Raw genomic sequence first — 26,740 nt, 5'->3', positions numbered from 1 at the left:
CAACTTTCTTTATAGTCCTTTATAGAGTCCTCAATTGTATTTGGAATTCATGGGACATGGCTTCCAAACACCTTTTTCTTTTTCTTTTTCTTTTTTTTTTTTTTTTTGAGATGGAGTCTCGCTCTGTCACCCAGGCTGGAGTACACTGGCATGACCTTGGCTCGCTGCAACCTCCACCTCTCGGGTTCAAGTGATTCTCCTGCCTCAGGCTCCCGAGTAGCTGGGATTACAGGTGCTCACCACCACGCCCAGCTAATTTTTGGATTTTTAGTAGTGACAGGTTTCACCATATTGGCCAGGATGGTCTCGATCTCTTGACCTCGTGATCTGCCCACCTCAGCCTCCCAAAGTGCTGGGATTACAGGTGTGAGACACCACGCCCAGCCCCAAACATCTTTTAAGTGACCAGGAGCCCTGGTCTCAAGCTGGCTTCTGGACATCTGGCTTATCATGAGGCCTCATAGGTACTTCCTTTAAAACAGTCCTAGGAATGCCAATAATACATCCACCTTATACCTGATCTAGGTAGAAAATAATCCTCATAATAATGTAACTGATAATGGCAACCATCCCTGTGCCTGCCATTCCATTTTACTTACACTCTCTCTCACTCCATATGGGAACAGCTAGCAATACTCCCCATTCTACACATGACAAAACTAAGGCTCCGAAAGAATAAGGCATGAGTCCAACCAATCAGTTTGTTAGAAGCCAGATTGCCATCCAACAGCGTCTCGTTCCAAAGCATAAGCTGATATGAAAGAGGTTCTTCATCAAAGATTTGGGCTGCTGCCCTCCTACTCCTCAGTTATGTACTGATGCTTCACACCTGCACAGGTGGGAGAAGGGGAGGCAGTGGTCATGGCCTGGGGACATGAGCTGGGTCTGTGTGAGCAATAGCACTGAGGTTCTAGGCAAAAAGCAGGAACGGCTAAGCATGGAACAGGTAAAGGCAAGAGTTTAGCCCTAGACCTCAGGTGAGCATCAAGGATAGACTCCGGCCTCATGCCAGCCCATCTTTGATACCATTTTAACAATCTGCTCACACTTCCAGGGACCTGCATGGCTTCCGACCTCCAGGGGACTTGTTCTCCTGCCAGAGTAAAACACTGAATAGCTGCTTGTATTCAACCTGACATCCACAGATATTTAAGAGTCTAATTCAATCGTTATATCTTTTCTGTAGACACAAAGGAACCACAGCCTTCTGGCACCTCAGGGCTCTCTCGCTCGCACTTGCTCGCTCTCTCTCATTTGCCTTTCTTGTTTAAGCATGCCAGGGATGCACACACGTGAAAGAGGGCAGATTAAGTAAAGATGCTGTACAGTGGTGCTACTTTGATGCTTAAAATATAAGAAAACTTTGTGGCCTTCTGATCCCAACTGAGAAAAGCCAGGTACCTGGGCCTTGGGTCAGGGGTCTAACCTCCTCGAGAATACAACAGTTGAACAGATGGGCAATGGCTTCAGCAGTCAAGGAGCTATCAATCCAACAGCAGAAAAGCCAAATTTCTATCAGTCCTAAGCTTACGAATCCCTCTGTTAAGGAGAATCACATTACGATAAGGTTTTAGGACATAAACCAAACAGCCAAGCCACCTTTTCTCTATTCCATTTCCAATGGAAGATGTGCCAAGTAAGCAATAATATAAATCCGAAATATTCTGTCTACATCAGCGTGGCTGGCTGGCAGAAATCCACAGTGGAACCTTTGCAGGCCAGCTGAGATTTGTGGGACAGGGGGAGACATGGCATGGAAACCCATTCCATAACCTTTCACCATGCATAAAATTTACTGTGAATGGAATTCCTAAAAGTCCATGTTGGCCTCTGATTTAAAACTATTAAATCTGGTTTCCTGAGAACACCTCCATTATGATAAATACATCACTATGACAACATATGCTAATTACATAATCTCAAAGACCAGAGTGAATAACCTATACATGAAAAATGCATTTGCAGGCAGGTGTCCTGGATTCATACGACTCGGGCTTTAGATTTGGGTTGAGTCACAGGGCAAATCTCAAGTATTGCATGGGCAGGCTGATGCCATGGTGGACAGCCTAGGAAGCAAGGCACATGGACACCAATTTCACACAGGTGACAAAATGAATCTGTATTCATTTGAAACAGGGGCAGTGTCTCCAGCTTATGGAATTTAAGAGAGAAATTATCTGTATTTTTACAGACAGCAGTATGTTATTCTGAAAGACAAAAAGCGGATACACATACTTCTTCATCTTCAAAGTACATCCTGAAGAAATTAGAGAAACACTATGGTCACTGTATGTAGTAATGTGTTACAAAGAAAAATGAGATCCTTTTTATGCAAGTTAGCCAAACACTCTTTTTTATTTTCCTTAATCTGCGTTCATTTGTCCTGCTTTTCTCCCTTTTCTTCCCTCCTTCCTCTGACATTTCAGCCAGTCCTACTAGCCTCTAGCTGCTACGATAGTTACACAGATAAAGTACAATAGGCTTCCAATATACAAATAATACTGTAATTGAAAGAAAAAAATATACAATGGAACCTCCCTCCATAGAATTACAGATAAGAGAAATGAATCAAGATGATGGCCAGGGCTGTTGATCCAAACACAGACACAGATTTGGATCCTGCTTCCACTACTGTGGCTTACCATATGTGGAAGACAAGGTCATTTAATTCCTCTGTATGCCCATCAATCAGACCTGCAAAATCAAGGCTTTGAGTATTTAAGTGTGAGGTTTTCCTAAGGGTTAAATGAGATCAGTAAACCCAAGTTATACACTGTAGACTTAACACATGAAATAATAACGTAACAACAGTAACAAATAATTTTAGCAGAGGTCAAAAGGGGGCAGAGTCATAAGTAAAGGACAGAAGGGAAAGTAAGCAAAACCTAAGAGGTGGGAAAGGCCAAGGCCATGGTATGTATTAACAAACGGGGGAAGAGCCTGGGGCAGTAGCTCAAGCCTGTAATCCCAGCACTTTGGGAGGCCGAGGCAGGAGGATCGCTTGAGGCCAAGAGTTCAACACCAGCCTGGGCAACAGAGTAATACCCCACCATTTTTTTTTCAACAGCTGGATATGGTGGTACCCACCTGTAGTCCCAGCTATTCAAGTGGCAGAGGTGGGAAGATCGCTTGAGCCCGGGACCTACAGGCTGCAGTAAGCTAGGATTGCACCACTGCACTCCAATCTGGTAAACAGTGTGAAACTCTGTCTCCAAAAAAATTAAAAACAGGTCAGTCATGGTGGCTCACGCCTGTAATCCCAGCACTTTGGAAGTCCGAGGCGGTTGGATCATTTGAGGTCCAGAGTTTGACACTAGCCTGGCCAACATGGTGAAATCCCGTCTCTACTAAAATACAAAAAAAAACAAAAAAATTAGCTGGGCTTGGTGGTGGGCGCCTGTAATCTCAGCTACTTGGGAGACTGACGCAGGAGAATCCCTTGAACCTGGGAGGTGGAGTTTGCAGTGAGCCAAGATCACACTGCTGCACTCCAGCCTGGGTGACAGAGCGAGACTCCCTCTCAAAAAATAAACAAATAAATAAGCAAACTAATTATTAATTAAAAACAATCAAAGAAACAAACAGGAAAAGCCATGTGGGAAAAAATTAACCTAGTGCAAAGCTACTGTAGAAATAAACAAAGGGAACCCAAATAATAACAAATGGAGGTCATTTATTCAGAACTTCCTGCAGCCAGGCAGTCAGCCACCATCAGTTGTGTTTGGCAGAGACTCAAAGGAGGTGGGGAGAAAGAAAGCTTTATGGTTAAACAAAAAAGAAAGTGGATGACTTCCAGTATGCTCCGATTGGAGGCTGTGGACATGGGGAAGCCGGAGGTGGGCTCCCTAGACCAGGACATCCTGTATGATTGGTTTGGGGAGCATATGTGGCTTTCTCTGGTTGGTCCTGCGTTGGAAGTGGGGACAAAATTTAGCAAAAATGGGCATTACTGACCAAATCCTGACCATTCTGAGTTGACTGCTCCAGAGCTTGTGGGTCGGCATTCTGTGACCAAATATGGTCTGGCCATTGTCCATGTGTATCTTTGGTGTCTCATTAGCGAGATATCCTAGGGACCAGTGACTGTTTATCTTACAGCCATCTGCAAAAATGATCTTGACAAAAACTCTTCCCCAAAGCAGTAAGTGCAGGGGAGCCGGCTGGCTCCTGATGAAGGAGTGAGCACCCACCAGCGTTTCCTTACAACAAGGGCCTCGCATTCTCAGAGGGCCTCCAGACTATCTAAAAACCAGCCCCTCACCACCTTGGGTCTTTGTATAGGGATATGCATGAATTAGAGAGGAAAAAGGTGGTTTGATGTCCTAAAGAAATAGCCGTTTTTCATTCAACTCCTGGGAGGTGGTAATGTATTCAGTCACCTTTCAACATAATTCCTTTCTGACTGATTTTCTCTCTGGCTTCATCTTCTCCAAGGTGGCACACACCTGTTCTGGGTGAATAAGAGTAAGTGTGGGGTACAGATAGAGAGGGTTCAAGAAGCCAAATGAATAATGGAAAATACTAAGCGAAAGCAAATGAGAAAGAAAAGCCCACCGTTCATATGAAATTTTTGGCAAAGTTGATTACTAATGTTGCCTTTTAGAAAAATAGCAATAAAAGCCTCTAAATTCTCAGAGTGAGAGAGAAAAAAAGAGCTGGGATCCCCCAAAGCCAGCAATATTCCACTTGACATAACCAGACTTAGCTAACACGTTTGTGGCTTCTGTTCTAGAAATTTCTGTCTTGGGTCCAGTTAGATCTGGGTTTCATCTCTGGATCTGCCACTTACCAGCCAGGAGATTCTGAATCACCCTGCAGACTATTTTGAGGTATAAGAAGGTGATGGTCTGATGTTGATGTGCCTGCCAGCACTCAGTATGCCCTCAGGAAATGGTAGCTGTTATTTTATAGAATGGGGAGGAATCTGCCCACCCTTACGGGACAGTGGCAGTGGAGCTTTGAGAAGATGGAGATTAGGCTTAGCATACCTCAGACATCCATTCCCTTCTCTAACAGACCCCAAGGTGCTTTGCAAATGATTTCATTGTGTACTGAACAGGTCCATGATCATGTAACCGTGTGCTAATCTGTGTAATGATAGAAACCTGGAGACCCACAGAAGCAATGAGAACCAGCAGCCAGTCTCCCAGGTGGAAGGAGGGCTAAACAAGGGTCTGCAGCTCAGTTACTCCTCATCCTCGCCTGGGCCTGGCCAGCATCCATTCCCCTTCCTGTAAAGCATTTGGATTTCCTTGGGGAAACAGCCCTGCCCTCTGTCCTGATCCATGTGTTTTGAGATCTCACAGTAGCAAGCGACTCATGTTGGTTCAGTGATTCCCAGAGGCTGATTCAAGGATGTCCCCAGCTAGACCCAGGATGGTGGACTCCAGACTGGGGCACTGGGCAGTTTCACATCCTCAAGGCTTGGCCATCATCGGGCAAGGAAGTTGCTGGGTCACAAAGGGAAAGCTGGGCTCAAAAGGAAGAGAAAGACTCTTGATGACATCTGTATATCTGGGCCCAGCAGAGTCTGAGCCAGTTACATGCCTAGAGTTGTCACTTCCACAAGGCATCCCCCCTCCAACCCACCTTGCTTCAGCTAGTTGGGTGAGACTTCTCTTACTCACAGCCAACACAGCCTAACACAGCGTGACACAGCAGAGTTAGTTTCGGCTGATGGGAGATAAAAGGAAGGCGATTCTAGGCATGGTCCCTGACTTCAGAGAGCTTATGTTCTAGTTCTAGAAGGAGGCAAAACCAAGTAAACTGAAAAATAAAATTTAAAATATATACGCCAGGCACAATGGCCTGTAATCCTATCACTACGGGAGGCCCAGTAGGGCGGATCACCTGAGGTCAGGAGTTTGAGATCAGCTTGGCCAACATGGTGAAACCTAGTCTCTACTAAAAAGACAAAAATTAGCCGGGAGTAGTGGTACATACGTGTAATTCCAGCTACCAGAGAGGCTGAGGCCAGAGAATTGCTTGAATCCGGGAGACAGGGGTTGCAGTGAGCTAAGATCACGCCACTGCACCCCAGCCTGGGTGACAGAGTGAAACTTTGTCTCAAAAAAAAAATTAAAATATATAAATTGCGTTGAGTGTTAGGAGGCTAAGGAAAGAAGGGCTAAGACGGAGGATGGAGGGACCTTACTTTCTTTAGTTAGGACAGGATGGCAGGCAGAATAATGGTGCCAAAAGGCCAAGTGTACTGGCTCACACCTATAATCCCAGCACTTTGGGAAGCAAGAGGATTGATGGAGCCCAGGAGTCCGAGATCAGCCTGGCAATACAGCAAGACATCATCTCTACCAAAAACAACCAAATCAAAATCAAAAGGCATCCATGCTCTACCCTGAAACCTGCAAATGTGTTATTTGGCATGGCAGAGGGGACTTTGTAGAGGGAGGTAAGTTCTTGACATGAGGAGAGTATGCAGAGTTACCCAAGGGAGACCAATGCAGTCACAAAGGATCTAAAAGGTCACAAATAAACCTAAAAAGATGACAAAGGGGGATAGGAGGGGGAGAGAAGGGGCAGAGCCAGGGACAGAATTGAAGACGCTGCACTGCTGGTTTTAAGGATGGAAGATGTGGCCCCCAGCCAAGGAACACAGGTGGCCTCTAGAAATCGAAAAAGTCAGAACAAATTCTCCCCAGAAGCCCCCAGAGCCCAGCCCTGCCAACACCTTGATTTCAGCCCAGGGAGACCCTGCTATAGTTTGGATGTCTGTTGCTTCCAAATCTCATGTTGAAATTCGATCTCCAATGTTGGAGGCCGGGGCTGATGACAGGAGTCTAGGTTACGGGGGCGGATCCCTCATGGCTAGATTAATGTTCTCCCTCTATTTGTTCCCAGAGAGTTGGTTCTTTTAAAGGCCCTGGCACCTCCCCTCCCCTCTCTTGCTCCCTTTCTCCCTATATGTTCTCTGAACATGCTGATCCCCCTTCACTTTCCACCATGAGTAAAAGCTGCCGGAAGCCCTCATCAGAAATACATTGGCACCATGCTTCTTGGACATCCTGCAGAAACATGAGCCAAATAAATATCTTTCCTTTGTAAATGACCCAGCACAGGCATTCCTTTATAGCAACAGAAAAGGACTAAGACAGACCCATTTTGGACTTCTGACCTCCAGAATGGTAAGAGAAGACATTCATGGTATTTAAGCCACCCATGGGTGGTCATTTGTTAAAGCATTGATAGGAAAAAAACACAGATGGTCAGGATGGGCCTCTCTGAGGAAGGAGCATTTATACTGACAACTAAGGAATGAGGAGGTGGTACCCTCCTCAAGGGTAGAATAAGACCACGCAGGAGACAAACCAGTACATGGAAAAAACCCTTAGATAGGAAAGAGCTTGATAGATTCTGATAACAGCAAGCAGACCATTGTAACTAGATTGTATATCGCTTAGCCTTGGGGTTTAGAGAAGAATTTAAAGAACTTTAACTATGCAATGCAACCCAACTTTTGAAGAAAAGAAAGCACTATTTAATGATTTCCTTCATCTTAAACTCACTGAAGAGTAGAACCAAAACTCACCGTTTACTAATAGTAACGAGTTCAAAGAATTCCACAAAAATACAATTTTCCTTAGTAATTCCTATCTATATTCCTAACATGCCTTCCCAATTTTCTACATGTGTCCTCTTCTATATGCTCTCCTGCTGTACCTACTAGCATAGTCTTAAGCCTGACTCATAATAGTCACGAAACAAATATTTGTTGGATAAAAGTGCCGAGGTTTGGCTGAGCGCAGTGGCTCAGGCCTGTAATCCCAGCACTTTGGGAGGCAAAGGCGGGCAGATCACTTGAGTTCAGGAGTTGTAGACCAGCCTGGTAAACATGGTGAAATCCCATCCCTACTAAAAATACAAAAAATTAGCCAGGCGTGGTGGCAGGCTCCTGTAATCCCAGCTACTTGGGAGGCTGAGGCAGGAAAATCGTTTGAACCTGGTAGGCGGAGGTTGCAGTGAGCTGAGATTGCCCCACTGTACAGTAGCCTGAGGGACAAGAGCAAAACTCTGTCTCAAAAAAAAAAAAAGGGCCCAGGTTTTTGGTTTGAAAATACGCTCCCTGACGCTATATATCCCACATGACTTGCTCTCCTAAGTCATTCTAGAAATAATTAAAATTTTTGTTTGCATAGAGGAGGGAGGTGACACATGGGGTAGGCGTCTGTCCATCTGTCCACCAGCACTACCTGTCTGATCAGATGCTTAGGGTGGGGAGGACAGGGAGAAGTAGTATTTCATTCATTCATTCATTTATTTTTGAGACAGAGTTTCACTCTTGTTGCCCAGGCTGGAGTGCAACGGCATGATCTCAGCTTACCACAACCTCCACCTCCCGGGTTCAAATGATTCTCCCGCCTCAGCCTCCTGAGTAGCTGGGATTACACGCATGCACCACCATGCCTGGCTAATTTTGTACTTTTAGAAGACACAGGTTTTCTCCATGTTGGTCAGGCTGGTCTCAAACTCCTGACCTCACATGATCTGCCCATCTTGGCCTCCCAAAGCGCTGGGATTACAGGCGTGAACCACCGCGCCCAGCTGTGTTTTTTGTTGTTTTTTTGTTTGTTTGTTTTAATAAAGTATCATCAAGATATCAAGGGAGCTGGAGGTTACTAATTATGGCAACTGTCTCAGGCTGGGAAGAAAGTTTTTTTTTTTTTTTTTTTTTGGAGTTAGGGGGCTTTCCTCCATCCCATTTCAGCTGCTGAGCAAGCAAAGAGTGATATGAATAAACTCTATAGGCACAAGAAGTCTAGGGCTTCCTTTTAAATCAGTTCCTAGAAGGCAAGGAACCCGTATATCATAGTGAGACAATCATTTACAACAGGGCCATTATTAGGAGCCAAGACATAAAAATCATACATGAAACAGCCTTATAAGCAGATTCAGCGCGTGGCTGATTAACCTCCCTCTCCTACAGGGGGCTGGAAGGCTCTGGGGAGTGGTAATGAGATGTGGAAGTCATTTGCCTTGAGGTCACAGGTTTAAAGCTGGACATGTTAGAAGGCGCCTAATTGCTACTCATGGGTGACTTGGTAGCACACCTTATGAGCTGAGAGACACAGAGACAGGGGTTCAAGTCCTGGCACTGTCCCTGAACTGGCCACTGGAAATTTGCAACAGTTACAGATCCTCCGGAAGCCTCAGTATCATTACTAATAAAACCTTGTCACGGTTGATTTTGTTGTTTTCGTTAGCTAAATATGACTATGCTTGACACATGGCAAATATTTGATATATGATAATTATTCATGTTTTCTAGGCATACGTGTCCTTTTTTGACTTTTTAGACATTAAGAGGGCAAGAGGTCCTGCAAATATTACAAGTTCCAGAGCTGTCGGATCCTCTTGGGTCTGGATAGCTGCATAGAGCTTTTCTGCCTGTTCAGGTAAACAATGGAGAGGACCTTATCTTGGCTTATCTAGTTGGGGTTAACAGCAGTAGGGATAACAGTAGCACTAACATTTACTTTGTGCCAGGCACAGTTTAAGTATTTCATCTCCATGAACTGATTTAATCCTTACAGAATCACCGGGAAGCAGGTCTTATTATTACTATTATAAGCTATCATCCCAGGATTTTACACCAAGTAGGATGAGTGCCATAATTTGGCAGTAGGATTCTAGAATTTGGTTGATTATTAAAGTATTTCCTAATCCTAAAGAGCTGGACAGTTAGAAAAGAGATGTTTTTCCTGCATCTGTCATGAGTGTGCCTCACGCCCAGAGTTCCCCACTGAGGTATCCTGATGTGCACCCACACACAGCCTCAGCAGAAGCAAAAGAAATACCATCGCGGTCGAGGTGGGAACTGCCACGGACACCAAAGAAGGGAAACATGAAAGGGAGTCTTCATCCATATCTCAGCTGGCAGTAGCCCACGACAAAAACATGGAGACTCAACTTGCCCGGAAATCTCATCCAACAAGCGGCTCCCGGTGGCAGGAAAATCACAGGAACAAATAACTGAGGACTGTGGACCTAGGCAGCATTGAATCTGACCTGGTGCACCTATATGGAGCTCAGTAAAGTCGACAGATTCCATCAGGGCTGAAATAAAAGCAGGGAGCCCAAAGAGAAAGAAGCAAGGAGAGAGACTTTGAGCAAAAAAGGAAAGTCAGCATAAAGGGACAGAATGAGGAATCTGGAGACAGAAGCCCTGGGTTCAAATCCCAACTCTGATTCCTAGTCCGATCCTTTATCCTCCACCTCCTCCCTACATTCTCCACCCATTTCCTTAACCTTGCAGTAAGTCAACACCTTCTTGACAACATGGGATGCTATAGAATGGATATTCACAAATTATCTCTGGATTAGGGATTCCAATTCAAGTATATATAAAAGTGCCATATATTTTCGTGTTAGATGGAGAGAAATTGTCAATTATTTGGGGGACAGACAGTCTCCTACACAGGCATGTCACACTCAATGTACTGGAGTATTTAAGTGTTAACTCTCCAATAAACTCGTTGTTGTTTTTCTTCTTTTTCCCCCTCTTTGCATTTTCCAAGGACTTACGGCTCTTGATAAAAAGGGAGGAATAATCCTTTTTTCGGTGTCTGCGATCAAGATCTATTTGGTAAGCCACTCCTCTAATACTGCCTGTGCACAGAAATAATTTCGGCTCCCCGTTAATTTAAGTATTGAACTGAAATTCTGCAGCTGCTTTCTGCCAAGCTTGAAAGCAGAAATTAATTTCAATGACCCAGGCGAGTGGAGGGGAGCTCTGTCAGGTAATTAGTCTTCGTCTTTTGCTACTCAGGGTCTATCACTGTGTTAATCCATACATAAACCTAGGCATTCCCGGAGTCACTCGCAATCTGCGGGGCCGTCTTGCTTGGGTTAACCACGAGCCGGGCATCTGCAGGAAAACAGATGAAGGCTCCCTTTCATGTTTCCCTTCCTTCTGCCTATTTAGGGCCAGCAGAATGAATGCGGCTGATTTACATGTTCTTTTCCCCATTTGATTGAGTCTGCAGTTGATTAAATAGAGCTTGGGGTGTGAGAGGGGATTGGGTGGGGAGAGGTTCCCACTCCTGCTGCTTTCTGACTAGCCAGTTTATTAATGAAAGAGCCACGGATATTGATAGCCCTGACATTACAAGTGCAGCAATTAAAGGGTATGTCCTTCCAGGCTTCTAATTAAAAAGAAGGCTTTTTCTCTCCAGGATGGGTCCTATTGTCATATTTGCATTTGATTGTGGCTCCGGTCTGGGGGCTTCTCTGCCTTTTCCTTTGGAAAAAAAAAATCTCCTGGGGGAAACTTAGACCTGAAAAAAAATAAACACAGCGTGAAAGGCTTTGTTCTCAACCGGGGTCATTTTGAAATCCAAGGAAGAGAATTTTTTTGGAGGAGGCACCTGTTCACAACCACAGCCTGCTTCTCTCCCAAACCCTCCTCTCAGCTTTGAGGAATGTTTCAGCTGTTCTATGTTACAGTAATGCTCAGTTAGGACAATTTTTGCAGCTGGTTCCTTTCCTTTCCCTTCCCTTTTCCTTCCATCTGTCCTTCCTTTCTTTTCTTCTTTTTTTTTTTTTTTTTTTTTTGGAGACAGAGTCTCGCTCTGTCACCCAGGCTGGAGTGCAGTGGCATGATCTCGGCTCACTGCAACCTCTGCTTCCCAGGTTCAAGCAATTCCCCTGCCTCACCCTCCCGAATAGCTGGGATTACAGGCACACACTGCCACGCCCGGCTAATTTTTTGTATTTTAGTAGAGTCGGGGTTTCACCGTGTTGCCCAGGCTGGTCTTCAACTCCTGAGCTCAGGCAATCTGCCTGCCTCGACCTCCCAAAATGCTGGGATTACAGGCGTGAGCCACCATGCCCGGCCCCTTCTTTCTTTCACCAACTTTTAAGTTCCAGGGTACAATGTGCAGGATGTGTAGGTTTGTTACATAGGTAAATGTGTGCCATGGTAGTTTGCTGTACAGATCAACGCATCACCTACATATTCAGCACGGGTGGCTGTTTCGGATGCAAACCCCTGCTTCATGCAGTACAGGAACCCGCTCACATCAATGGCAGGAGCCTGGGAGGTGCAGAATGTGGAGACGTGAGCCTATACCTTGCCCCTGTGCCCTTCCTGCCAATTCTGAACACCAGGATTCTAGCTCAGAGCGGCCGACTTGAGTGGCACTCCAAATTTTCAAGGGAAGTCAGAGATCTGGATTTGGAAGTGAAACATTCCTTCAATAGTATCCATTCGCGAAAAGTCACCATAGGCGCAAAAGCCAAAAAAAAAAAAAAAACCCAACAAGAAGAAGAAAACACACACACACACACCCATGACCCAAGGAGAGGACGTTGGCAACTCCAGACACTCTCTATCGGCCTCCCTCCAAACCTGAAGATCCATTTCTTCTCAATACTCAATGCTTTGTGTTTCTATTTTGAACCTCTCATTTAAAGAAAATGAATCTGCCTGGTGTTGCTGTGTCACTTTCCTATCTGTGTGGTCACAGGCTATGAAACTGCCCCAGCACTGTGTGGGATTTAAAAAGGAAACCAGCTGTGCCCTGCGAACACCTGCCTCCCACTCCCTCCACAGTTGACATTAGATTACCACTCTATCTTCCTATTAGTCCTCATCCTCACAGAGAAGCCAATCTGGGCCTAGCATGGTGGCTCATACCTGTAATCCCAACACTGTGGGAGGCTGGGGCAGGTGGATCACCTGAGATCAGGAGTTTGAGACCAGCCTGGCCAACATGGTGAAACCCTGCCTCTACTAAAAAAGACAAAAAATTAGCTGGGCGTGGTGGCGGGCACCTGTAATCCCAGCTACTCCAGAGGCTGAGGCAGGAAAATCACTCGAACCCGGGAGGCAGAGGTTGCAGTGAGCCAAGATCGTACCACTGCACCCCAGTCTGTGCAACAAGAGTGAAACTCTGTCTGGAAAAAAAAAAAAAATCCAATCTGTGCCCCTGGAGTCTGGAGAGGGGGGCCTCTCTCTCCATCCCACCCACCACCAGGTCCTCCCAGAGGCAACTCCAGGTTTATTCTCAGCAATGAACCCACTACAGGATCTCAAACACTCTTACTTTCCTTCTGTGCACTTCTATTTCCTCATCTGCAAAGTGAGAGAATAATTCTGAGCCCACAGGTCTGTTGTGAGGTTCCCATGAAGTCATATACGGCAAGGTGTGAGCCCAGGTGCCGGTCTCCTTGTAAGGACTGACCCAGCTTGGGTTGCTTCCCTGCGTGTGTCATCGATGCCTGGGCCCACACTGCATGTGTCATTGATGTCTGTGCCTACAGGACTTTGCGCACATGCAGAAGTACTTTGTACATCCTGGGAGTCAAGTCTTCCAAACTCAACAGACTTTTGGTTTCAAGTTTTCACCTTACCCAAAAAGAACAATAAATGTCCAAGTATGGAACAGGAGACTGGTCTGTTGGGCCCAGCTTTTCTAGCACTAAAGTGTGTTTCTGTTCATCCCCCATAGGACGGGTAAAAGATTATAAAGGAAGGCAGCCCTGATACCCAGTAAGCCTTTAGGAAATTAAGCCCCCACTACTAGCACCCCAGAGGGAATGATTCTCTTGTTTTACACTCATATCTCTCAGGTTTTCTTCAAAGTCCTTTTTCCATGCCTATGACTAAAGCTTGCAAATAGAAGGAAAAAAAATTCCTGAATCTTCACAGGAGCTACAACTGTGAAATCTCCTAATTATTTCTGATTTTACTGTGAATTCCTAGAAATGCCACATCTCCTCCCAACCCGGAGAGAGAGAGCACCCTGAGGAAGAGAAAAGCTCTAATGCTCTAATGTATTTGATTGGAATCTGAAGTGCTCTATCTCTCCTCTGACCGCCCCCGCCCTTCCCTCCAGCCTGCTGCTGGGGCACCATGGAAAAGTCAGAAGCATTAGTCTGGTGTCAAGTGGCACTGCTATCCACATTCTATGAGAGTCAATTGCAATTAACAGGGTCATTCAGAAAAGGCAGGTACAGGCCAGACAAAAGGAGCGCAGACAGATCTTATCAGAGCCCAAGGCCAAGAAGCTGGGTCTGGGCCTTTCAGATGTTGCTTGCAGAGGAAACAAAAAAAAATGGTGGTGGAAGGTGGTAGGGGTTGGAAAGGCAGACACAGCCAGAGGGGGAAAGGACAGGGAATGAAAAGAGCTGGGCAACTGAATAGAGAGGTTTAAAGAACAAACACAGACTCCTGGGCCTATGTCTTGGGTTCAGATCCTGACTCTGCCCCTGGCCACTTAGGAAACTTGGGCCATTCAACCCCTCCAAGCCTTCGTTGGCTTGTCTGCAAAATGGGAATACAAATCGAGCATTCCTGTTTTTTAAACTGTCATGTAAAATAATTGCCATGGGAAACAGTGTTGAGGGTAGTGCCTGATATTGGGCAGTTATTAGAATAACTAAGAGAAGAGCTTAGCTTGGATTGGGGAAAGCGGTACAGAGAACCCAGAGAGAAGTGGATGATGTGAGCAAGCTTCCCAGGGAAGAACTCAAACACTGCACAGACAGGTGAGCAAGATGAAAGTGATTCTGGGTCTACCATGGAGACCCCTTCCCCAAACTCAGAGGAAGGACGGACCCTGCAAGGAAAGGATGCTGGTACCAATTACAGAGGTCCCCCTCTGCATTCCTAAAGGCTGGAAAGTGGAGACACACACAACACAATAGGCCCTGGGCTGGCACAATGTTACCCAGGCCCTAGGTCCCCTATACATCCCTCCATTTTGACACTCTTAGTTGCCACCAAAGGTATTTAAAGCTCCTTTCAAATGGAAGGGCTTAAGCACCTACTCCGCGCTTAGCTCTGAGCCCTTCATCAAGGAGCATACAGGAAAACAATGTCTCCAGCCCTTCCTTCTTTTATCTTTCTTTGATCTGGGAATGATGTCAGTGAGTAAGGAAAGGGGAGGTAGTAGAAAGTTCCAAAGCAACCGAATTTCCAATGTCAGGTGGACCACTGATGAGTTACATCACTGTGGACCATTGGCTGGGTATCTTTAAAAGCCTCATCTGTAACGTGGGGCCAGAAACAATTTTTTTTTTTTTTTTTTTTTTTTTTTGAGACAGAGTTTCACTCTTGTTGCCCAGGCTGGAACACAGTGGCACTGTCTTGGCTCACTGCAACCTCTGCCTCCTGGGTTCAACAGACTCTGCTGCATCAGCCTCCAAGTAGCTGGGATTATAGGTCCCCACCACCATGCCCAGCTAATTTTTGTATTTTTAGTAGATATGGGAAGGGGCGTTGGTTGGGGGGAGTTCACCATGTTGGCCAGGCTGGTCTCGAACTCCTGACCTCAGGTGATCTGCCCGCTTCAGCCTCCCAAAGTGCCGGGATTACAGGCAGGAATATTTCTCAACACAGAGTTATTGTGAAGATTAGAAAATGCAGGCAGCGTGATGGGCATTGCATGAATGCAATTTATTTTTCATTAGTCCACATTCCTTGGTGTGCTGCAGATGAGCAGGGATTGGACAGCTTGAACCCTCAACGTGTCTCAAATGCGCACTTGCCTCTGTTGGGAATTGCACAGACAAGGGGAACGCGTCCAAACCACACCACCCTCTATGACCAGATAAGGAGTTTTAACTAATGCACAGGCCCTCAGATTGGTCCTTAACAATTGGTCTTTAAATGATGCAGCTCAGGGCTGTACCATGAAGAGTGTATCTGAAGGAGCAACCAAATTAACAGGAGGTTGAATGCCTCTTGCCTCCCTTCCAGAAGCAAACACATGACTCCAGAGCAGGTGGGGAGATGCCACTCCATTCTTACTTGCTGAGCTAGGTTGCCTGTTTTTGTTCACACACCTCAGTAAGTGAGCACTTACCTTTCAGGCCCTCTTAGAATTCCAGAAACTTGAGGCTAAAAATCCATTAATTATCAGTTTTAAAAGTTCCCATGGAGTGAGAGAAAAGAGGGTCATTACTAGTAAGCAAAAGGACTGAGGATGGCGGATGGGGAGGGCAGCTACTCTATTTTCTATTAGGGAAAAAAAGATAGTACACAGCAGAACCTCATTAAGTCAGTATCAGTTTATTCAAAAGAGCTTATCATTTGCAACAACTATTCCCCAATCAACTGGATGCCTCTACTGTAATCTCCTTTAACACTGAAAGTCTGATGATTAAATATATTAATATATCAGAGAGGCCAAACTTGGTTTATTCAAAGGTGGGGGTCTTTGGCTGTGATGTCTCTGAGGTGTCTGGTAGAGCAATTGACACATAGTAGGTTTGCAATAACCCTTAGCTCCCTCCCCTTGCATTTGGGACTATCAAAGCTTTAACCTGGTCTCTAATATGTCTAGTCCTTATCAATAATAACCTGGTTTCCATTATAATATACTACCTTTTATTAAACTGGAGCCAGAAACTCTTAATAGCAAGAGCCTGTCAAAGGCATTCTAATCACTACTAGAGTGCAGATGTCTCTCCTAGGAAAACACAGGCAATGTTCCGCAGCGAGGATAAGGACCGTCCATCTACCTTCGTGTTGGCAGGATGAGTTACGGAATTGTATTAACCGTGCAATTAGGCCAAGGCTTCCTCTGTACTTCCACAGTGACCTCTCTTGGCTCTGTATAATACGAGGCACTTTTCTCTGTGTCCTGGTTTCCAAAGCATCTTTTTCCCCTACAATGGCCACCAATGATATCTGCAAGGAAACGCCAACTTCTGAGATTTGGGCACGCCTTCTACTAGCTGTTTTTCCAACATGGACATCCAGCTCAAGGGCAAAATGATGCCCAGGGCTTTTCATAAGGACGATGACGACACTGATGTGGACGGAGATGATATTGACAGCGCTAAGTAGTGAGTACTTACCGTCTTAGTGCCTGTGTGAATGCTGGTCACGCATTTTTAGCACTTCATCCTCTCAACAACCCTTGAATAAAGAAATAACCAACATCTTCATTTTGTAGATGAAGAAACTGAGGCGCAGAGAGGATGAGCAACTTGTCTGCCCTCCCCACCCGCCAGAAAGTAAGTGGCCCAGCCAGGATATGAACCCAGGTGCACGACTTCTAATTGTGCATGTTTCACAATTCTCCTTCCCTTCTTGCCCAGTCAAGGACAACACATTAGCGCTCCCGTAGTTCCTCCCAGATGAGCAGTCGCAGAGGTCCCCTAATCAGGATCTAAGGGAGTGGCCTAGATCCAAGTCCACCTGCCATCCTTCCTCAGGCTTTTTGGGCGATGGATTAAAGGGACAACCAGGCATCTGTCCAACAGGCAAAATACTTAAGGTTTAGACTGAAAGGAGGGTCTCATGCATCTAATTCTAACAGCCCAGAGCCAGACCCCAGCAAATCCTGAGTCAGGAAGGCTTTGACTGCAGATGTTGAGTGGCAAGAGGTACAGGTTTGGCATTAGGCACACTGAGATTTGAAATCTGACTTCCTGGCGTAATCACATTGGGCAAGGTTTCCTATCTGTAAGAGGGGGAAATATGTCCTGCAGGGAAGCCGTCAGGGTTGGATGAGGAATCCCAAGTGAAGGCATGGGGCTGAAGCTGGTATGAATTTATTTACAGGCTCTTTACTGCTCTGGACCCTTTTCCCTCCTCCTCGTTCACAAAGTCAGCACTTTTCTCAAGCCCACCCACACACCAGCGCATACACATGCGCGCACACACACTCTCTCTCTCTCTCTCTCTCTCTCTCTCTCTCTCTCTCTCTCCAGTCTGGTGCTGAGCCTCTAAACCATTGGCCCTCAGCTTCATTCCTCCAGATGATGTTTATCGGCAGGATCCACTGATTTAGAACTTTTTTTTTTTTTTTTAAGACAGAGTCTTGCTCTGTCACCCAGGCTGGAGTGCAGTGGCGCAATCTTGGCTCACTGCAACCTCCGCCTCCTGGGTTCAAATGATTCTCCTGCCTCAACTTCCTGAGTAGCTGGGATTACAGGCACCCGCCACCATGCCCAGCTAATTTTTGTATTTTTAGTAGAGATGGGGTTTCGCCAGGCTGGTCTCGAACTCCTGACCTTGTGATCTGCCCGCCTTGGCCTCCCAAAGTGCTGGGATTACAGGCATGAGCCACCGCACCCGGCTGTCCCTAGAACTTTCAACAGCTCCACTTGCTCTCCCAGTCAAACAGCATTTTTGGTGCCTGAATGAGGGAATAAGTGAAAGAGATAAGGATGACTTAAAAATAAGAGCTGAAGCGTATCATTTCCACACTTGGACATTTCAGCATCCATTTATAATGAGACACTTGTCATACACTTAACTAACTGCCTGCTCTTAGCTCACCACTATGGCATTCCTATTCTCCTGGACATTTGTATTTAGACCCAAAAAAGTGAATCTCTAATGCTAAAAATTTTTATTCCAAATGTACAAAAACGTCTCTCTCTGGTACAGAGTCACATAGCTGCATCTCCAACCTGCACCTTCTCTGGGTTCAAGAGTGCTCATTGCATGAAAAACAGGATCCATCCCCACAGCTGGCTGTCAGTTGGCTCGAGGGTTGCCTCTTTGGGCTCTCTAGGGGCTCAGACTAATAAAAGGACACTCAGCCTTTGGTCAGCAGAGCTGGAACTGTTCTCAGCAATGAGAAACCTAAAAAAAAAAAAAAAAAAAAAAAACACCTCAGATGGTTCCTCCCCTGCTCCCATAGGTGACCTATATGTAAGTGGGAAGGAAAACAGGTCCCAATCCCCTTTTGATGCACTCGGGAACACAGCCCGGGTTGCACCGCACACCACAGCCTGGAGTCCTCTTGATGAATCATACATAAAGAGGAGAAGAAAGCCAGGCCTGCCAGCCCAACTTTGCACTTCACAGCGAAGCATAAAAGCACGCAGGAGGTAGCACAAGTTGCTTTCTTGAGAAGCGGGCCTTGCAGCAATGTTTATGAAAAGGAGGAGACCTTTGTAGTGGCATCTCTGAAGCCAGAGGCCTGCCAGCGTACTCATCAGAAACCCGCACAGTGAAAGGTTGGAAACCAGCGTTGCCGTGCGTTAGCTAGAGAACTCGGGCAGGACCTAACCAAAGTTCTGAACTCGTGGTTCTGTTTTAAAGTCATATGGTACAAAATGCAGTATCACCTGCTCAGGCTTGAAGACAGGAAGGGTGGAGAGGGAGGGGTGAATGAAAAATTGCAATCCAAGAGCTCCTAGGTTCAAATCCCTGCCCTGTCCCCGCCTAGCTGGGTAGCCCCATAGAAGATACTTATGCTCTCCAATCCTTAACTTCTTGTTTTTTTGTTTTGTTTTGTTTTGAGATGGAATCTTGCTCTGTCACCCAGGCTGGAGCGCAGTGGCACGATCTCGGCTCACTGCAACCTCTGCCTCCCAGGCTCAAGCGATTCTCCTGCCTCAGCCTCCCGAGTAACTGGGATTACAGGCACACGCCACCACACCCGGCTAATTTTTTATTTGTAGTAGAGACAGGATTTCACCATGTTGGGCAGATTGCTCTCAAACTCCTGACCTCAAGTGATCCACCCACCTCGGCGTCCCAAAGTGCTAGGATTACAGGCATGAGCCACCATGCCTGGCCACCTTAACTTCTTCATCTGTAAAATGGGGATAATAAATGTTGGATCCCTCTCCAACATGGCCCTACCTTTCTATTACACGTAGCAGGGGTGGAGAGGGGATCAGGCAAGAATTTGGCCAAAAAGGTTGGGCGCAGTGGCTCACACCTGTAACCCCAGCACTGTGGGAGGCTGAGGCGGGTGGATCACACCTGAGGTCAGGAGTTCGAGACCAGTCTGACCAACATGGAGAAATCCCAACTCTACTAAAAATACAAAATTAGCTGGGCGTGGTGGCACGCGCCTGTAATCCCAGCTACTCGAGAGGCTGAGGCAGGAGAATCCCTTGAATATGGGAGGCAGAGGTTGCAGTGAGCTGAGATCGCACCATTGCACTCCAGCCTGGGAGACAGAACGAGACTCCACCAAAAAAAAAAAAAAATTGGCCAAGTAAGTGGGGGAAGAGAGGGTCTGTGGTATGAGGAGGACACTAAGGGGTTCTATCAACACCTTCCTCGTTTCTCCCACCCCTTTCTTGGCCTACACCCTCTCCAAAAAAATAACATCTGCGACGTTAAGTAGGAAAGCCCAAAAGAAAGGACTCAAATACAGAGGTAGCGGAATAACTCAATAATGACTCTGATACTTTGGGCACGCTGACCTACTCTGTGTCAAATACTATTCTACGTGTTTTAGTGAATTATATCATTTATTCCTCACTCCCCTCCAAAACAATCCCTGGAAGCAAATACTAGTAGTATTAACCCCATTGTACAGATATAAAAACACAGCTCAGAAAGACAGGGTCATTCTGCAACTTGTCACTTAATATGAGAGAATTGGAATTCAACCCAGATATTTCTGACTCTTGATCTCAAGTGTTTTTCTAACAAGCAGCTCCTTGCGAATTTGCTAGTTTGGTCTCCACTTTCTGGATTTCATGGACCAAGAAGACTTTTTTTTTTTTTTTTTTAGAAAAAATTGGGAGGTCTGAAATCAGGTTGTCAACTTTGTTTTATTTTTCCAAGTAAGCAGACTTAAAAAAAAATAAACCACCTCCAATCACTGTCATTTCATAGAAGACAGAATAATTTAAATCAAAAGTGCATGTAAGACAGAAGTGCCAATAAAGAGAGAGCAAGCTTCTCCTACTTCTAATCACTTTGAAAAGAATATTTTGGCTAGGTATGGTGGCTCACACCTATAATCCCAACACTTTGGGAGACCCAGGTGAGCAGATTGCTTGAGCCCAGGAGTTACAGACTAGCCTTGGCAACATGTTGAAACCCTGTCCCTACAAAAAAATAGCCAGGCATGTTGGCGCGCACGTGTAGCCCTACTTGGAGGGCTGAGGCAAGAAGATCTCTTGAGCCTGGGAGGAGGAAGCTGCAGTGAGCCAAAATCGTGCCACTGTGCTACAAACTGGGTGACAGAGCCAGACCCTGCCTCAAAAAAAAAAAAAAAAAAAAAAAAAAAGAATATTTTAACACTGAAAATATCTGTTGAACATAATCTCAGAATAAAGGACAATCATATAAATTAAACTGATTTAGCTTTATATGAAATAAGTCATACATCTGTCCTAATTCTTCTGCAGTTTGCCATAGTTGGAATATCTTGATGATCGTCAGTTTGAGTTCTGTTTTGGGGAATGGATGCTGGACCTGTCCAGCTCTGTCTCAGCAACCATGAGCAGAAATATTCTGACGTGGTGAGGATTTCACACAAGCCACGGAGAATCTTGGGTGAGGAAGGGGCGGATGAGATGTCACGACTGACCTGCATCCACTCCTAAATTTGATTTGTACAGTTGTCCCTCAGTATCCAAAGGGGACTGGTTCAAGGAACCCCCCCAAATACCAAAATCCACAAACGCTCAAGTCCCTAACATAAAATTGTATAGTATTTGCATATAATGTATGTGATCCTCCTGTACACTTTAAATCATCTCTAGATTACTTATAATACCTAATACAATATAAACACGATATAAATAGTGGTTATGTTGGATTGTTTAAGGAATAATGACAAAAAAAAAGCAGTTGGTACATTTTCAGTACAGATACCACCCTCTGTTTGTTCGAATGCTTTTAATCCGTCATTAGTTAAATCCACATATGTAGAACCCAGAGAGAGGGGGGCTGACTGCATATGGCCTCTTTCGTTCATTCAGCCAGTATTTCTTGGCTATTTTCTTGAGGTCTGGTCCCAACTATATCTTAGGAATACAACTGTGTCAGGCACTGAAATGCCAACCCAGGTTTGGTAGTTTGCAAGGAAGACTCACAAGACTCAGCATACAGTCACACTCATGGCTGAGATTTATCACAGCAAAAAGATGCAAGGCAAAATGAGCACAGGGAAATGGTGAATGAGGCGAAGTCTGGAGAAAACCAGGTACAAGATTCCAAATGTCCTCTTCCAGTGGGGTCACACAGGATGTATTTAATTAGTCCCCCAGAAATGAGCTGTGAAAATATATATGAAGTATTGTCTACCAGAGAAATGTATTAGGGACTCAGTGTCCACAGTTTTTATTGGAAGTTGGTCATGTAGGCACCCTCTCTGTAGCATATAACAAAATTCCAGCCTCCACAAAGGAAAGCAGGTATTCCACATGAGCCCTATTTTTGGTACAAGCAGCCTAGACAGAGTGAGCCATCTTTATCTGATCTGGGAATGGTGACAGCCCTCCTAAATTCCAAGTTCCCAGATGCAGCCAAGAGCCAAGCTTGCGACAGTCTGCTGTACTAACTCTTTCCCACACAGCAAGAGTGAGCAAAATAGGACCCCAGTGCCTGGCCTTGTGAAACTTACAGCCAGATGAGGAATACACAATCATCACGCCATCATCATTCATTCATTCATTCATTCATTCAACAATTATTTTTGAGGACTCTCTCTGGGCCAGTGACTGGTGACAGATTTTCAATGAAATAGACTAAAATCCCTGCCCTTGTGAAGCTTCGAGTCTACATGAGTGAGACACTGTAAGTGCTAAGGAGAAAAAAAGAAGGCAGGGAAGAGAAGTGGGGAGGACAAATACAGTTGCTGGAAAAGGGAAAATTAACTGAGTTTGGATAATTTTCTGTGATCTAAGTTAATTTTCTATCTCTAAAAATCTACTTCTTAGATAATTTTCTAAAAACTAAAACTCAATTAATTTTCTATTTCTAAATTTGTTTTTTCTATTTCTAAAAATCCACTTTTTTGGAATGAGTTCAAAGGAATACTTATATGAAAGACCCCTGCACCCCAGAGAAAGTGATGATCCATTTGAACCCTAAATGATGAGAAAGAGTTGATTAGCTAAAGCAGGATGGGAAGACTACTCTAGCCAGAGACAAGAGCCTGTGCAAAGGCCCTGTGGCAAGGAGCAGGGTAGGTAGCAGGTTTCTGGGGAAAGTGGTACAAAGTAAGCTGCAGAGGTTGGCAGGGGTCTTGCAGGCCCTGGAAAGGATTTTGTTATTTTATCCTAAGGGATATGGTGAGCCAGTGAAGGGATTAAGCAGGGAGTGGCAAGTAGGGTGGTGGCAAGATCAGATTTCTATTTTAGAGAAATGACTCCAGCCTCTGCCTGAAGAAGAGATTTCAAGAGAGTCAAGAGGGGAAGCAGAGATGCCAGTGAGAAATCTTACTGACAACACTGCTATATATGGCACTAACTCACAGATTTGGAATTCATCCTACATTGCTATCAAGTGTGCTCCTGGGAGACAAAGGAAGGCCTAACCTCACCAATGTCTTATGACCCCATCCCTTGCAGAGGAAAAAAAAAAAATACCCAAGAGAAAAATTCTTCCTGTCTTCAGAGTCTTTAAAATGGCATAAGAACCCCAAAGGGAAAACTCCAACATGGGAATGCGAGCAGTGGTGCCCTTTGAAAAGTTTTCATTTTATTTTAACTTTGCTAAATCTACTTACATTCACATTTTGAAATATGTAAGCACAATAAAACACTGCAGTTATGGTCTATTGGGTTAAAAATCCAGTTTTTGGAATGGGTTCAAGGGAATACTTATATAAAAGACCTGAGAATGGAAAGTAATTCTGCAGATAAAATAGAATGGAAACATCTCCTAAATATGCCTCTTGTAAGATAAATGCACAATGAGGAGGGGGCCTGGGACCATCACTAATGGGAGATTCACAACAGTGGCCTCTTAATCCCTCACGAAACCAGCTGGAAGGGAAGCGCCTGGCTAGTCGTCGGCATCAACATTCAGACTTTTCCAAAGGTCTCTCCTCTTCCTTTCATAATTCATTTGAAAGCAAGAAATTAAGCCTGAATTTAAAACAGTGAAATTCCATTCTAGCACGTCACTCACAAAGCACGGAGTGACCATGGTGTTTATTTTGCAAAGTTCCAGACAAAGAGAGCTAAAAAAAAATTTGCTGGAATAAATCCATCAACAGGCATCTCAGTGCTTATTCTGTGTAATTATCCTTGCATGGGGAGGCATACAAAAAAAGGAAGAAAATATGGTTCTTATCCTTAAGGAGCTGGCAAGTCTGTTAGGTGGGTACTTTTCAGCTCCATGTATATATCAGGTCCCCTTGGGAGCTTGATAGAAATACTGATTCTCGGCACCCACAACCCCCCAACCCCAGACCTAGTGTATCAGAATGGCCACACGGGGCTTGGGAATGTATATTTAGAGCAAACAAAGGGGATTCTGCTGGAAGGCTGAGATTCTGAAACACTGAACTGAAAAGAAAGGGAAACTTCAGGAAATATTAGCACCACTCAATGTGACATGAGGGAGAGGCCTTACTCCTTAGTTGGCCAAACCCTCCACTCAAGGTAGCATCACTTAGACGGCAGCCATGACAATTCCAAGAATCCAGCTTTTGCTTTCCCACCTCCAACAAAGGAAGCAGATCCTTGGTGTGAAGGTTCATTCCACTGTAGGGCCACTATCTACTGATCCTTGAAAATCCTTACAAAATCTGACACACCCTGTATCTTTCCTTCGGTTAAACACACTTTACTGAACTCTTCACCCCTGGTCCTGAGGCTACTCTCCCAAGGACAAATGCCAGTTTGTCAACAGAGCTCTCAACAGTTGACACTCAAGGCAGAAAACAAGATTCCAGACAAGTTCTGGCCAATGCCAAATCCACGGGATTCTTGCCTCTCTTGATCCAGACATTTGATGTTGACTAACATTGTCTAAGTCGGCATTATCTTGTCAGAGCCCAACACCCTGAAATCACTGCATACTCTACTCTGCACCTTTTGTCTAGTCAACTTTTCCAAAATGAAATAGAGTTAACATAGGTGCCTCTATGGTGTTCCAGAGTCTTCCCAGGATTTGCATCAAAGTTATTTATTTCTTGTCCCTGTCAATGACTCTTCCCTCCCCAGCCCACATTCATTCTTTGTCTTCCTATTTATGAGTCCAGTTTTTCCTCTTTCTTCTTTTTCTTCTCCTTTTCTCTGTGATTTTACAAAGATTTCCAACAGAACAACTGAACTCTCATTGGTGACTTCTTGTTGGCATCCTGGGCCATTATTCAAAGACTTACAGAATCATAGAATGTCAAGATTGGAAGAGGCCTTGGAGACCAGCCACAGCAAACCCCTTGTCATAAAGTGAAGAAACTATGGTATAGAGAGGACACAGGTAAAACTGAATCGCCCAAGTTTGGGGTTAAGCCAAAATTAGGATTCAGGTCTTCTCCATACTGCGTAGTTTGTGATGGCCTCCCTTTGGGACTTTAAGACCAGAATAGGTGGCCAAGCAGGTTTGGAGGGCTATCCCCTGGGGAGGTATGGTAGCAAACACACCTGGGGTGCAGGGGGAAGAGGGCCTAAAAGGGGCCTAAATTATGCAAAGTAAAATGTAAAGTGAGAGAACTCACCCACACTGCCTACTCCTCTAGTATGATTTTTATTTAAAACAAAAGAAAAGAAGAATATGGCTGAGATTCCAGAAATAATAGTAGCATGCTGCCCTTTGTGTATGTATGAGGGGTGGGGAAGAGGGAAGAAGAGGCACAAAAAGCAAAAAAGAAGTGAAAACAAAACCAAAGATAAAAACACACCACACCATGATGTGTGTACATCACAAGAACACAGGAGCCAACAGTAGCAACTTTTGAAGCCCAAATTGTTCCATCTGGAAAAATTTAAGCAACAAAATAAATAAAGTAGTATAGGATTATAACATAAAGCATAAAATAAATGTCCATGAGTCTACTGTGATATAAATAAATGATTAAATAAATAAATGGGGGAGAAGACACAAATATTCCATGCAGAATTCCAAGTAGTTTATGCAGATACTCTACCCTCGAAGAGTGAGAACATTAAATCCCCACTCCACAAGCGTGACTTGGGCATAGTAACACTCCTCCAAAGACAGCAGTGTGGAAAGTAGAGGGCAAGAGTAAGTGTGTGGTGGAGAAACCTGATGAACACTACCTTGACCAGGTGAATCAGAGTCACCCTCAACAGTGAAGAGTCATAATGAAGGTGGAATGCTTGATATGATGTGATGAAAACAGACCTCTGGGGTCTTCCTCCCTGAAATTCATTAACTCCAGGAAACTCATGAGAAAAACATCATAAAAATCCCAACACAGGGGCATCCTACAGAATACCCAACCAGCACTCCTCAAAGCTGTCAAGGTCATCACAAAGACAATTCTGAGAAACTGTCACAGCCAAGAAGATGCTAAGGAGACCTGACAATTAAATAAAATGTGGTATCCTGCAAAAATTAGCTGAGCATGGTGGCGCATGCCTGTGGTCCCAGCTGCTCAGGAGGCTGAGGCAGGAGAATCACTTAACCTGCGAGGCGGAGGTTGCAGTGAGCCAAGATCGCACCACTGCACTCCATCCTGGGCAAAAGAGCCAGACTCTATCTCAAAAAGAAAAAAAAAAAAAAAAAAAAGTGGTATCCTGGATGGGCTCCTGGAACACAAAAAAGTCATTAGGTAAAAAATTTTTTAAAAACCTAAGGCAATATGTATAAATGATGGACTTTAGTTAATAACAATATTAGGTTGGTAAAAAGTAATAACAATATTAGGTTGGTGCCATTACTTTTAAGTAATGGCAAAAGCTGCAATTACTTTTAAGTAATGCAAATTTTACTTAAACTTACTTAAAAACTTAAGTTTTAAGTAATGCATTACTTAAAAACTTAAGTTTTAAGTAACGCATTACTTAAAAACTTTTAAGTAATGCAATTTTAAGTAATGGCAAAAACTGCAAAAGTAATTGGCAAATGGCAAAAAACTGCGGAAGTAAAACC

At 44.7% G+C, this 26,740-nt stretch overlaps 1 protein-coding gene and 1 long non-coding RNA gene across 3 annotated transcripts in view; both read right to left on the bottom strand.

Annotated features, from left to right (window-relative positions):
- Positions 1–26,740, bottom strand: part of WWOX (WW domain containing oxidoreductase) — a 1,110,761-nt gene that overhangs the window by 553,809 nt on the left and 530,212 nt on the right. The gene's annotated exons all lie outside the window — the stretch shown is intronic.
- LOC134808771 (uncharacterized) lies at positions 73–26,586 on the bottom strand. Its single transcript, XR_010152462.1, has 2 exons — positions 17,007–26,586; positions 73–16,882 (listed from the first exon to the last, which is right to left on the bottom strand). It is a non-coding gene; the product is annotated as an uncharacterized LOC134808771 (long non-coding RNA).

This window comes from Pan troglodytes, chromosome 18 (assembly GCF_028858775.2).
Source record: "Pan troglodytes isolate AG18354 chromosome 18, NHGRI_mPanTro3-v2.0_pri, whole genome shotgun sequence".
Taxonomy (NCBI): Eukaryota; Metazoa; Chordata; class Mammalia; order Primates; family Hominidae; genus Pan; species Pan troglodytes.
The sequence above is the reverse complement of the archived record's forward strand: the minus strand, read 5'-3'. Positions and strand labels throughout refer to the sequence as shown.